Genomic DNA, 12,500 nt, shown 5'->3' on the forward strand with positions numbered 1-12,500 from the left:
GACCTGATAACAAACAAACTTCACATTTAGCAATAATCACACACTCAGAGGTCAAAGGTCAGGCACGCACTCGTGATCCCTTCACTGTCTGTCTGTAATTCTGAGCTCCATTAACACATCTCTGATTCAACACAGATCCACTTCCTGTTTGCCTGAAGCTGAGGTCACATGACCCGAGGTTAAAGAGCTTCTTCTGAAGAAGAGTCCAACGATCCACTCAGCAGACTCAGGGTTGCAGGTTCAGTTTGTGATGAAAGTGAGATTTTATGAAATGAAACCTAATGATTTAATCAAGTGTTTAAATCACTGCCTGGTCATTTTCTACTTCGTCTAATTCAAAACGTACTGAAATATATAGTTGTGTTTGCATCTTTGATAATAAATCACTGCCCTTTAATGTCTGGTTTATTTTGTATGAGATTAAAAAACAACTCTTTCCTTGGAAAAATGTCAAGTATGTTTTGCCCTCAGTAGAGTCTCTAAGGCTGTACTCCACCACTGATAAAGCCTGACAGGCAAGATGTTGGGTTAAAAAGCCCACCAAAAAGTCACTTTCTTTTTTACATTTTTACATTAAAAAGGAAAAAAGTTAGGGTTCGATGCCCAATAGGGTCTCTGGTTTCAGCTGGTGTGTGTGTGTGCGTGTGCGTGCGGCCGGGCGTGTGTGTGCGACGGGTGTGCGTGTTTGTGTGTGTGTGTGTGCGCGTGCGTGCGGACGGGGGTGTGTGCATGTGTGTGTGCGTGCGGACAGGCGCGCGCGTGTGTGTGTGTGTGTGTGTGTGTGTGTGTGTGTGTGTGTGTGTGTGTGTGTGTGTGTGTGTGTGTGTGTGTGTGTGTGTGTGTGCGCTCGAGTGGCTCTCTGAATCACTTCAATTAAGCGCTGATTAGGCAGAGTGGAGCTGATTGGTCTTCAGGAGCTCGTTAGCGTCTGCAGCTCGTTAGCAGATCATCGTCCCGGAGAGGAAAGCTTTACTGAGGAACAAGAAGGACTTTAGAATGAAAACGTTTACATTTGTCACCGGTATCGCTGATTGTTTGAAACGTTATCTTTTGGCAGGATGACCTCAAAACCCATCCAGTCATGACTCGGGTCAAGTTGCCTTTTAAAATAGAATCCTACACAATTCATATATTCACCAATTTCAACACGCTTTACAAACACAAAGGTCTTTTTTCTTATAGATTTTGCACAAACAAAATGATCGTTGGTCGTTTTCCCAATTGAACATTGGATCTGCTGACTTAGAAAATAAATGTGATCTTGGGGATAAAATGTCTAATTGATGAAATGGGGTTATTATTAGGTCCAAAGGGTGTCTGTGTGAGTGTGTGGGTGTGTGTGTGTGTGTGTGTGTGTGTGTGTGTGTGTGTGTGTGTGTGTGTGTGTGTGTGTGTGTGTGTGTGTGTGTGTGTGTGTAATTCAGCGTGCTGCGACTCAATTAAATTCCTCCTGACTGGGATTTATGGACCAATGGGAGCGGCTGCTCAGTGGACCAATGGGAGCGCATATTCCTCCTGATGGTGCAGTTCTTTCAGCTCAATTAAAGACGGAGCGATGAGGATGTTTCCGTAATGAGGAAGAGCGTTTCAGAGAGACGGAGCGCAGAACTCGTTAGCTCGAACATTAGCTTTCAGAAGTGGCAGGAAGAGTCCGATCTGATTGGATGAGTCCTGTTTTTATCGACTTCAGTTGGTATCTAAGGGCTTTATTGATCACAGAGGGGCGGGCTGGCAGGGGGCTGGAAACGGGTTACTTCTGGATTGTGAAGCACTTTCTGTACCTTTAGACCGCCAAGCGTCTCTACGTCCAAATTAGACGAGATTCAGTGTTTCTTCAGTTTGTGGAAACTTGTCTCATGCGTCTTACTTTAAACTAATCATCCACTAAAGTCAAACACATAGAGGTGGAGGAAGTGCTCAGATCCTGCTGTAAAAGTACTACTAAAACACAGCAGAGCTCTATACAGTAAAAGACCTTTCTTTTAGTACAAGTATACATTACAAGAAGTCAAATGTAGTAAAATCATTAAAACACCTCAACAGTAAAACGAACAAATTAACATCATCCACGTTATCTTCAACATCAGAGTCCAGGTGGACATTTCAGACATTTCCCCCAGGAGATCAGAGAGAAACCGGCAACGAGAACGACTACGAGAAGAAATGATAAAACCCCAAATGCATGTGCGTCGTGGCCTCCAGCTTCTTCATCTAAATGTGTTGTTTGAACATTCGTTTATACAGAATATCTTATATCAATACATACAGTACATATATATGCTATATGCTAAGCTAAGAGTAGCAGCTCCATATTTAACAGAGAGACGTAACAGAGGAATCATCTGACATATAAAACTCTCAGCAGGAAAATGTATTTACTTAAAATGTTGAATTCAGTTTTAAATGTATTACATTAAGCTGGCTGGCCACACACACACACACACACACACACACACACACACACACACACACACACAGACAGACAGACAGACAGACAGACAGACAGACAGACAGACAGACAGACAGACAGACAGACAGACAGACAGACAGACAGACAGACAGACAGACAGACAGACAGACAGACACACACACACACACACACACACACACACACACACACACACACACACACACACACACCTGAAAGTAACCCTAGTTTGAGTGTATTCAATGTATAAATGCCTAAACCCTGCACCTATATATATATATATATATATATATATATATATATATATATATATATATATATATATATTTAAGCAATAGCTCACGACAGGCCGTGGTATATGGTCATTATATCACAGCTAAGGGGCGTGGTTCGGTTATATGTGCTCTCAATCTAAACCTCATCCAAACATGTATTCATATTTATACCTTTATATAGATGGATCTGATCCGTGCATGTATTGAAAGCTGGTGCACTTCATACTCTCTGGTTGGATAGAAACTGCACTTGGTTTCTCTGTGATGACAATAAGGCTGAACATAGAGTATAACGAACCCACCCTGAAATCCTCTGAACATCATGTTGACTTATCAACATTAAAGTGCTGAAGAGTGAAGAGGATCAGAGAGACCCTGCTGTTACTCAGAGGTCAGAGGTCACTGACACTAACCTAATCAAACACAGTCAGACAGGCGTCCAGCTGCTTAACAGATCCTTCAAAATAAAAGTCTCCCAGCTCTACAGGAAGTCGTGGTTTCCCCCAAAACATGGTTTATTGAAGAAACGTAACCCTTTAGAGTCCTGGGCTAATCTGGCTGTTTTCGCATGCTTTTGATTTGTCTTACTAAACCCCGTTAAGACGTGTTTAGCATTTCAATGTTTGCCATCTATGTTTTTAAGACAACCTCACCTATATAAACTGATAGTTATGTTTTACATGTTGACATAGAAAAAAATGTAAAAACTGATTTTGAAAATGATATTATTTGTACTATGGGTAACACAAACATGAAAGCTGGACATATATACCTGGATGTCACTAAGGGAATGTAAAAGTTTGATTGAGGTAACATGACCCCATATAGACCACCACGAACAAGTCAAAGGACCATAAGGAAAGATTCACAGAGATGCAAAATGATAAAAGATGACCCAAAATGACCACACAGACGTTATACCCTAAAGACAACGGACACAAAATCACTTAAATATCAATATTCAGCAAAAAGAATCATGATTTTGTTTTTTGTCATAATCACACAGACAAGGATAAACAGACTGAAAACATCTCCAATAAAATGGATTCTACAGTCAGAGAAAGACCTTAAGGAGGAAATGACTAGAAAGAGACTTGACTGAGATGTTAGAGAGCGAAACAATCACAACATGCCCAAAGAGGGGAGAAAGAATGGTGAAGGAAAACAAAGCACTTCCAAACATGATCCCAAAATGACTATCAACTAAAAGGAAAGAGCCTATTAAGGCCGTGTGCAAAATGAGATGCAAAACAAAATCCAAGAAAGACAAAGTTACTTCAGAACATGGTGGCAAATGATCACAAAGAAACCACACATGATGCAAAACCCTGACCATAAGGAGTGCCTACAAACGACACAAGGACTGCAGATAGATGCAAACATGACAACAAGTGTAGCGGCTAAAATCATATAGAAATAAAACAGATAATTAACTTAAAATAATGCAGCCGCTGAGGCACTAGTTAGCAGATCTTACGCAGGGCAAAGATCCAGGTCCAGACAAGATTCTCCATTTGTGCAGTTTAGTAGTGATGTTACGTATTGCGCAGAGGCTTCGGAGCGTGTGTCGAGTAATCCCCGAAGCTTTTTGTGAAGCATGTATCGAGGCTTGTATCGTTTTGGGCCACGTGACTGCTTCAGGAAGCGATTCAGATCGGTTGAACCGTTGAACCGTGGTTGAACCACAACGCTCATACCCATGGATGTATAATAAGAACGATATAACCCCCCTGTACCCGGGCACGCTGGTGACACGATGGAATTACAAGAGCTCAGACCCTCACTCATATAGAGGTCGGAACATGTCATAAATATAAATAGATACAAGCATAAATAAATGTAGGAATAAAAACATGACTGAATAAATACAGGAATAAATATGCTCCAGTGTTTTCAGTGAGATTCAGCGTGTGTGCTGTGGTTCAGCTGGAAAGCAGTTGACTCACGACCGCAGGGTCTCTGGTTCAACGACTGAACAATACGTATTTTTTGTTGTTTATAAAAGCTACAGCTAAATGAGATAATGTAGTTAATAAATGTATTCTTTGATACGGTTTAGCCTTTCTCAGGCTACAACATGGTTACGTTTATGAATATTATTAAGGAATACAAATCCCTCTTTGCAATGTCAGTCTCCTTAGGCTTTTCAATCACAATCAACTGGAATAAAAACAATATTGTTAACATGAACATAATGTTCGTTGTTCAGAGTTATTCTAAGGCTTTACTCATTGGGAACTCGGTATGAGATAGAGCACACTGTTGAGATGTCCAATCTGCCTGTTTTACACACTTTGACCAGCAGGGGGTTTGTGTTCAAACGTAGCCCATGATGAAGCCTCATGAGATGAACCCTTTGCGAACCAATTGGCTGGAACGCTTCAAAGCTTCATAAGGCTTCATCTCGCCATCACTACAGTTTATTCCGATAACAAAGTCGAACAGGTTTCCTATATCCCTTTCCCTTAAGCCTTTCCTATGGCTTTCCTTTTGCTGACTTGAAACACCCTGGTAAAAAACCGTTTGCCTACTAGTGCTCTGGCTCCCACTTCCACCTGTCTCCAATATACAATAACACCAGGTGCTCTAATCACCCAGTGCCCAAAACATGCCTTCAAAATAAAAGCATAGAAACTACTTTAACTTATGAAGCTAACTAAGAATACATTTACAATAAACACTATAAACAGCAAGAAAATAAATGTTAAACTATTAAATAATATAAAGAGATATATATAGCTCCAACAACAAGGAAACACACATGAGTATCAGTCTGACTCCTCAAAGTGGAACAGAGTAATCATGACATTGGTTTTTATCATAATCAAACATACAAGGATATTCAAAACAAGATGCAACAGTCACCAAGGAGCTGAACGAGGTGAAAGGACTGAGAGACAAAACGTAACCAGAGAAAGAATTAATAGAGGGCAAACAATCACATCACGACCAACAGAGGGGAGAAAGGACGTAAGGACACAGGAAAGCACTTGATGCGTCCAAATACGATCACAAATCTACCAAAATGACCTCAAAGAGAGACAGAGTCAGAACAAGTAGAAAAGAAACCGCCTCTGCAGAAAGGATCATAAAAGTACCTCTAATGAATATTTGCAAACGACCAAAAGGACTTCAAGGAGACAGAAAGTTACTGGACGAGGATGCTAGAGAGCAAAATGATCACAACATGACTAAAGAAACATAAAAGCACTTAACGATGCAAACGGACATCAGAGAGAGACAGAGATACTGCACGTAGGAAAGAAGACCACCTGAGGGTCATCCAGAGGTTCAGAGGACCACCAGGAGACTCAAGATGAGCGACTCCGGGACAGACTGGACTCTGATTGGGATGAAGGAGAAACAGGAACTCCAACAGTCTGAATCTCAGGGAAGGGATGAAGAGTCTGATATCATAATGTAATAATATAATAAGCACTTAGCGCTGCTTGTGTTCGGTCACTTTAAAGGATGTCAGACAGAAGCGTTCACAGCGACTCCATGAATATTTAATTAATAATTAGTCATGTAATTCCTCCTCAGGACGTATGATCCCTCTCTGCGGCGTGTGAATCTAATTATTAGCAGCTTTTTGTTTCCACGCGCCCTCATTACTGTCACGATGGATGTCACACAAACTTCATTAAAAATTAAAGTGGGACTCTTTAATTACGGAGGCCAGAATTAGCCAAGTCAGTGAAGTGCAAATGAGAGCATTATTTAAGGAAGAAGAGATTCCAATCCTGCGGGTTCACAGCGGAGGATTCATTAAAGCGCTATGCAAATGTGATGTAGCCGCCTTAGTAATGCCTTGTTAATTTATTCAGATTTATCGAGGAAGACTTGTAAAAAAGAACCCATTTAATTAGCCGTCTCCGCGGTGAGCGTGGAGCTGAAGGAGGAGACGTGTCGGAGGGGAGAAAAAAGGAAAAGGAAACATCAGAGAGTCGTGTTTTACAATCCAGGGTTTAAAGAGAGAGAGAAATCACTTAGTCTGCGGCTCTGATGGTGAAACGACACGAGACCCCCCCCTTATTTAGAGGATGGAGTGTGTGGCATGTAGAGACGAAGAAGACAAAAGCCTCTTGGTCGCAGGCCTTTAAACTAACAGGACGTCGGACATTTTTGAAGGTAGCGGGAAATTATAGCATCATTTTTACGCATTTTACACGGGATGTTTACGGAGGCCGACAGGTGCAAAAACTATGGGACACTAAAGAGTGACGCACACAGCTGGGACACTAAAGAGTGACGCACACAGCTGGGACACCAGGGGACACTAAAGAGTGACGCAAACAGCTAGGACACCAGGGGGCACTAAAGAGTGACGCACACAGCTGGGACACCAGGGGGCACTAAAGAGTGACGCACACAGCTGGGAGACCAGGGGACACTAAAGAGTGACGCACACAGCTGGGAGACCAGGGGACAATAAAGAGTGACGCACATAGCTGGGAGATCAGGGGACACTAAAGAGCGACGCACACAGCTGGGAGACCAGGCGACACTAAAGAGTGACGCACACAGCTGGGAGACCATGGGACACTAAAGAGTGACGCACATAGCTGGGACACCAGGGGACACTAAAGAGTGACACACACAGCTGGGAGACCAGGGAACACTAAAGAGTGACACACACAGCTGGGAGACCAGGGGACACTAAAGAGTGACGCACACAGCTGGGAGATCAGGGGACACTAAAGAGTGACGCACACAGCTGGGAGATCAGGGGACACTAAAGAGTGACGCACACAGCTGGGAGACCAGGGGACACTAAAGAGTGACGCACACAGCTGGGAGATCAGGGGACACTAAAGAGTGACGCACACAGCTGGGAGACCAGGGGACACTAAAGAGTGACGCACACAGCTGGGAGACCAGGGGACACTAAAGAGTGACGTTTTGGGACATATAGCGCGTCTGGGTCGGGAACACATTTGTCCAGGTAAATGTCAGTAACAGAAACTCGATGCCCAAAAATGATCCGCCTCGTGAGAGAGAATACAGATGACAATCCAACTCTCTCTGAAATGAATTCCTTTCATATTCGTTGGGCTCTTCACGGAGACAACCAACCGTGACCGACAGCAGTGCCGTTTGACTAAAGTAAACTCAACTATTCAGCCGGTATAATAATAACTACTCTTTTCTTGTCCTACATGATAGTGTTGCAGTTCTGAAAGGTCTTTGAACATACAAAGCTGATCTGCGTTCCTGTCTCGTCTTGTTTTGGGAATAGAGCCCTCTAGGTTGATCTGATCCTCCCTGATGAGAGAGCAGATCTCAGGAGTGTTGACTTGTTGGAGAATCACAGAGTTAAACCCATATCTGAGGAGCAATGGCTTCACGGCTTCTGGGAGGTGGTTCTGCTTCTGAGGAGGTAAGCGCTCTCTAACAGGGCGCCTCCATTAATTGGGTGTTAATTACTCAGATTTGACTGAATGTGAACTTTTGGTGACGCTTTTGACCCAAAACGAATTATATTGTAAGATACCATCTCAAAAAGCTTTGAATAAGCCAAACCACTCTCGGTGAAATAATGGCTGTAATCCAGTCTTCTCTGTTTGTGTGGCAGCTCTTCTCGAAACTAACCCTAAAGAAAGCTACCACCTGTGTTCCTGTGTTCCTGTGTTCCTGTGTTCCTGTGTTCCTGTGTTAATGAAAGCCCTCCTCCTCCGATGTGTTTTGCTGCAGACCTCAGGAGTGTTGACTCTGAGAAACAGAGTCTTTGTCTCCGATCAGGAAACAGATTGCAGATCAGAGTTAAACCCACAGATTTCCTGCAGGACTTACTGAAAACGTCTGGAAGAGAAATGGACTGACGGCTTCTTTAAGGTCAAGATTAGCTGCGGGGGGGTTCGGCTCAGAGACAAATTGCTTTGCTCTCTGTAGTCGATGTCAATTTTTGTCCGAGGAGCTTCGAGGGTCCTCGAAAAGCTGCCTCTTTCTCACAGAGCGAATCAAATTACAGCGTTAAACTATAGATGTTAGAACAGCAAACTGCCTTCAAATGTTTAAAAGTAAATAAAAAAAACTGTCTTTTTAATATTTTTGATTTATTTAGAAATGATAATAATAATAATAATGAAACTAAACATGAGAATTATGATACTGTACAAACTTAAAGGTCCCCTATTCTGTTTTCATCAGTATCACAGGTCTCAGATATATATACAGAACCTGTCTCTGATTGGCTGAAACTCCAAACAGATCATTGCAGCATTACCCATAATCCCCTCTGTTTCAGCCCTGTTTCCAAAGTGCTGATTCTCTGTCTGTTACTTTAGGTGAAAATAAGGAGCCCCTCCCCACGCCCCTCTGAGAGACATTTGGTTACAAAGAACTCAATGGAGCTCTAGGAGGAGATTCAGGTGATAAGGGGGGGGGGGGGGGGGTTACCTTGGCTGCTGATTGGCTAATGGTTACACAAGACAAAACATCGTTATGACATCACAAAGTGGCCAAAATCTGATCAGCTCATTTTCAGACAGGTTTTTATAGAAATGGATCAAAAAGAGAGAGAATCTTTGTTCCTGAAACTTTCAGAGTCTCTTTCCACAGAGGGGACACATGTTGATGTAGAAGAGACATGAAGAAGAGGGGACACATGTTGATGTAGAGGAGACATGAAGAAGAGGGGACACATGTTGATGTAGAAGAGACATGGAGAAGAGGGGACACATGTTGATGTAGAAGAGACATGAAGAAGAGGGGACACATGTTGATGTAGAAGAGACATGGAGAAGAGGGGACACATGTTGATGTAGAAGAGACATGAAGAAGAGGGGACACATGTTGATGTAGAAGAGACATGGAGAAGAGGGGACACATGTTGATGTAGAAGAGACATGAAGAAGAGGGGACACATGTTGATGTAGAAGAGACATGAAGAAGAGGAGACACATGTTGATGTAGAGGAGACATGAAGAAGAGGGGACACATGTTGATGTAGAAGAGACATGAAGAAGAGGGGACACATGTTGATGTAGAAGAGACATGAAGAAGAGGGGACACATGTTGATGTAGAAGAGACATGAAGAAGAGGGGACACATGTTGATGTAGAAGAGACATGAAGAAGAGGGGACACATGTTGATGTAGAAGAGACATGAAGAAGAGGGGACACATGTTGATGTCCTTGTCCAGTTTTTTCTGCTATTTCTTCTGTTTTGCTTTTATTTAAATGTTTAATTTTCAGTTTTAAAGTGTGTTATTTTAATGTATGGTCAGTTTTACATCAAGGGAATTCCATACGGGTCACTGATGTTTCATCTTGCTCTCTATTTACTTTAATATCGTTGTGTTTTCTTCTTGCTCCTAAAGGTAAGGTACGTTTAGGAGCACGTGTTCAGACACAGAGGCAATTCAAAGTGCTCATCATCAACACTGAGAAGAAGACAACAGAAAGGAACTCAATAAATAAACCCAATGGAATCACAGGTCCATGAAAGAGATCCAGAATAGTTTAGAAACAACCTTGTAAATACAGTAGGTGCTCAAACGAGTGAAAAGGCTTCTGGGTAAGCAGCTTGAAGAGGTCATGTGTTCGCCTCGACTGTAAACACGCTGGGCTGCTTTGTGATGAAAGCTGCTCTGCAAATAAAGTGTGTTATTATTATTATTATTATTACAGCGTTAACGTCCCCGATGTCTTTCTGTTTTCCTCCAGTTGTTGTTCGGTCTCGACACATTAATCCCAACATGGCGGCCGACAGGAAGTGATTAGAGAGGATGAAGCTGCTGTATTTACTCCTCTGTTACGCAGTAATAAAGACGGAGGAGGAGCGGGACAAAGGAGCAGAACCTTTACACAGCGGGGGGGGGGGACACTGATGTTCTTTCCAGTCTTTTCAGACTCATTGTTCAATGCCTTGTCTTTTTATGAAGACACAACGCAAACATTTCAGAAATTGGGATCGACAAAGTACTTCTTATCTTATCTTATCTTATATTCACCCGTTTACAAATGTTTCAAATAACGCAAGACGGGCCTGTTTTCACTTTAATAAATGCATTTACAAACTGATGCAGGAGACGTCCGGTCTGTTTGGAAAGTCATCAAACTGATTGTATATATATCTATCTCACACTGATGGATAAAGCCGGCTCACTTTAACTGTAATCATTACAATAACTAACCCTAACGGCCCGTCTACACTACAGGCATGAAAAAATCTTGGAGTTGGGCGTGTCTGAAGCTTGGCGATTTTTTGCGAGCAACCAATCACATGAATCTCCCGCCCCCGACATACAAAGCAATAGCAATGTTAAAACGAAGTAAACTGGATATAAACTCTCCAAACAGGTGAAAACCTACCAGTTTCACCCACTGTCTCTGCCACCTCCCTCCATGCGTGGTTCCTCCGGTTTGTATCCCGGTAAATAGTTCTGGTCGTAAAGAACCGGGTGATTTGCTACCGTAATATCTCGTTTGGAATATGAGGAAATGAACTGCGGTCTGGCTCTCCCAGCTTGCACGCGGTTTGATTGGCTGCGCTTGCACTGGCGGGATTTGCATAAACGGGATTTGATTGGCTGATGCCAAACATCGAGCCTCAAAAGTTGAACATTGTTCAACTTTTGATGCCGATAGATGCTCGTGATGCTTGCAAAGCCATGCCATGCTCCCCACAATGCAGTTCGGCGAAGATTCAAAATCTTCTACGTCACCCCATTCAAGTGAATGGGCGAAGCGTTGAAAGCATTTTTTGATGCCTGTAGTGTAGACGTACCGTAACCCCTAACCCTAACCCTAATCATTATAACAACTAACCCTAACCCTAACCCCTAACCCTAATCATTACAATAACTAACCCTAACCCTAACCCCTAACCCTAATCATTATAACAACTAACCCTAACCCTAACCCCTAACCCTAATCATTATAACAACTAACCCTAACCCTAACCCCTAACCCTAATCATTACAATAACTAACCCTAACCCTAACCCCTAACCCTAATCATTACAATAACTAACCCTAACCCTAACCCCTAACCCTAATCATTACAATAACTAACCCTAACCCTAACCCCTAACCCTAATCATTACAAAAACTAACCCTAACCCTAACCCCTAACCCTAATCATTATAACAACTAACCCTAACCCTAACCCCTAACCCTAATCATTACAAAAACTAACCCTAACCCTAACCCCTAACCCTAATCATTATAACAACTAACCCTAACCCTAACCCCTAACCCTAATCTGGGGATCATTATATAACGTAACCTGATTAATTGCCACTTATTTTTACTTGTTTGACTTCCTGTGCTTTAACACATATTATTTTATATCATGTTTTACTTTTTATTGCACATTTTTACATTTTATGTTTATAAAATAATTTTTATAAAATTTGTATTTATTTATTTTGTTACTTTTTATTGAATATTTTTGCTTTAATTTATTTTGTTAATATTTCTATTTTTTAACTATTTTATTTTATTTCATTTTAACTTTCTCTGCCGGTTTTTAACTTTTTATAAATTGTTTTATTTAGTTCCGAGCATATTAGCGACACAACTTTCTTCCCCTCGGTGGCGACTACACAAATAAAAGCCTCCTAATAAACGAGGATTTAATTACGGTGAGATTAGCGTGTGATTTTGTTTTGATATTAACTTTGAGTTAAAAGCAGAGCCGCTCCGTGATAATTAAATCAAAATCCTCTTCAAACATCCGGAGCCTCGGCGTCTGATTGGAGGAAACTCAGCGTGTTTTTTTGGAGCTTATTTTTCAATTAATTCACGGGAACTTGAAGGAAAGTGCGTCAGGAAACAAACTGAGCCTCTAAT

This window comes from Notothenia rossii (assembly GCF_949606895.1).
Source record: "Notothenia rossii genome assembly, chromosome: 2".
Taxonomy (NCBI): Eukaryota; Metazoa; Chordata; class Actinopteri; order Perciformes; family Nototheniidae; genus Notothenia; species Notothenia rossii.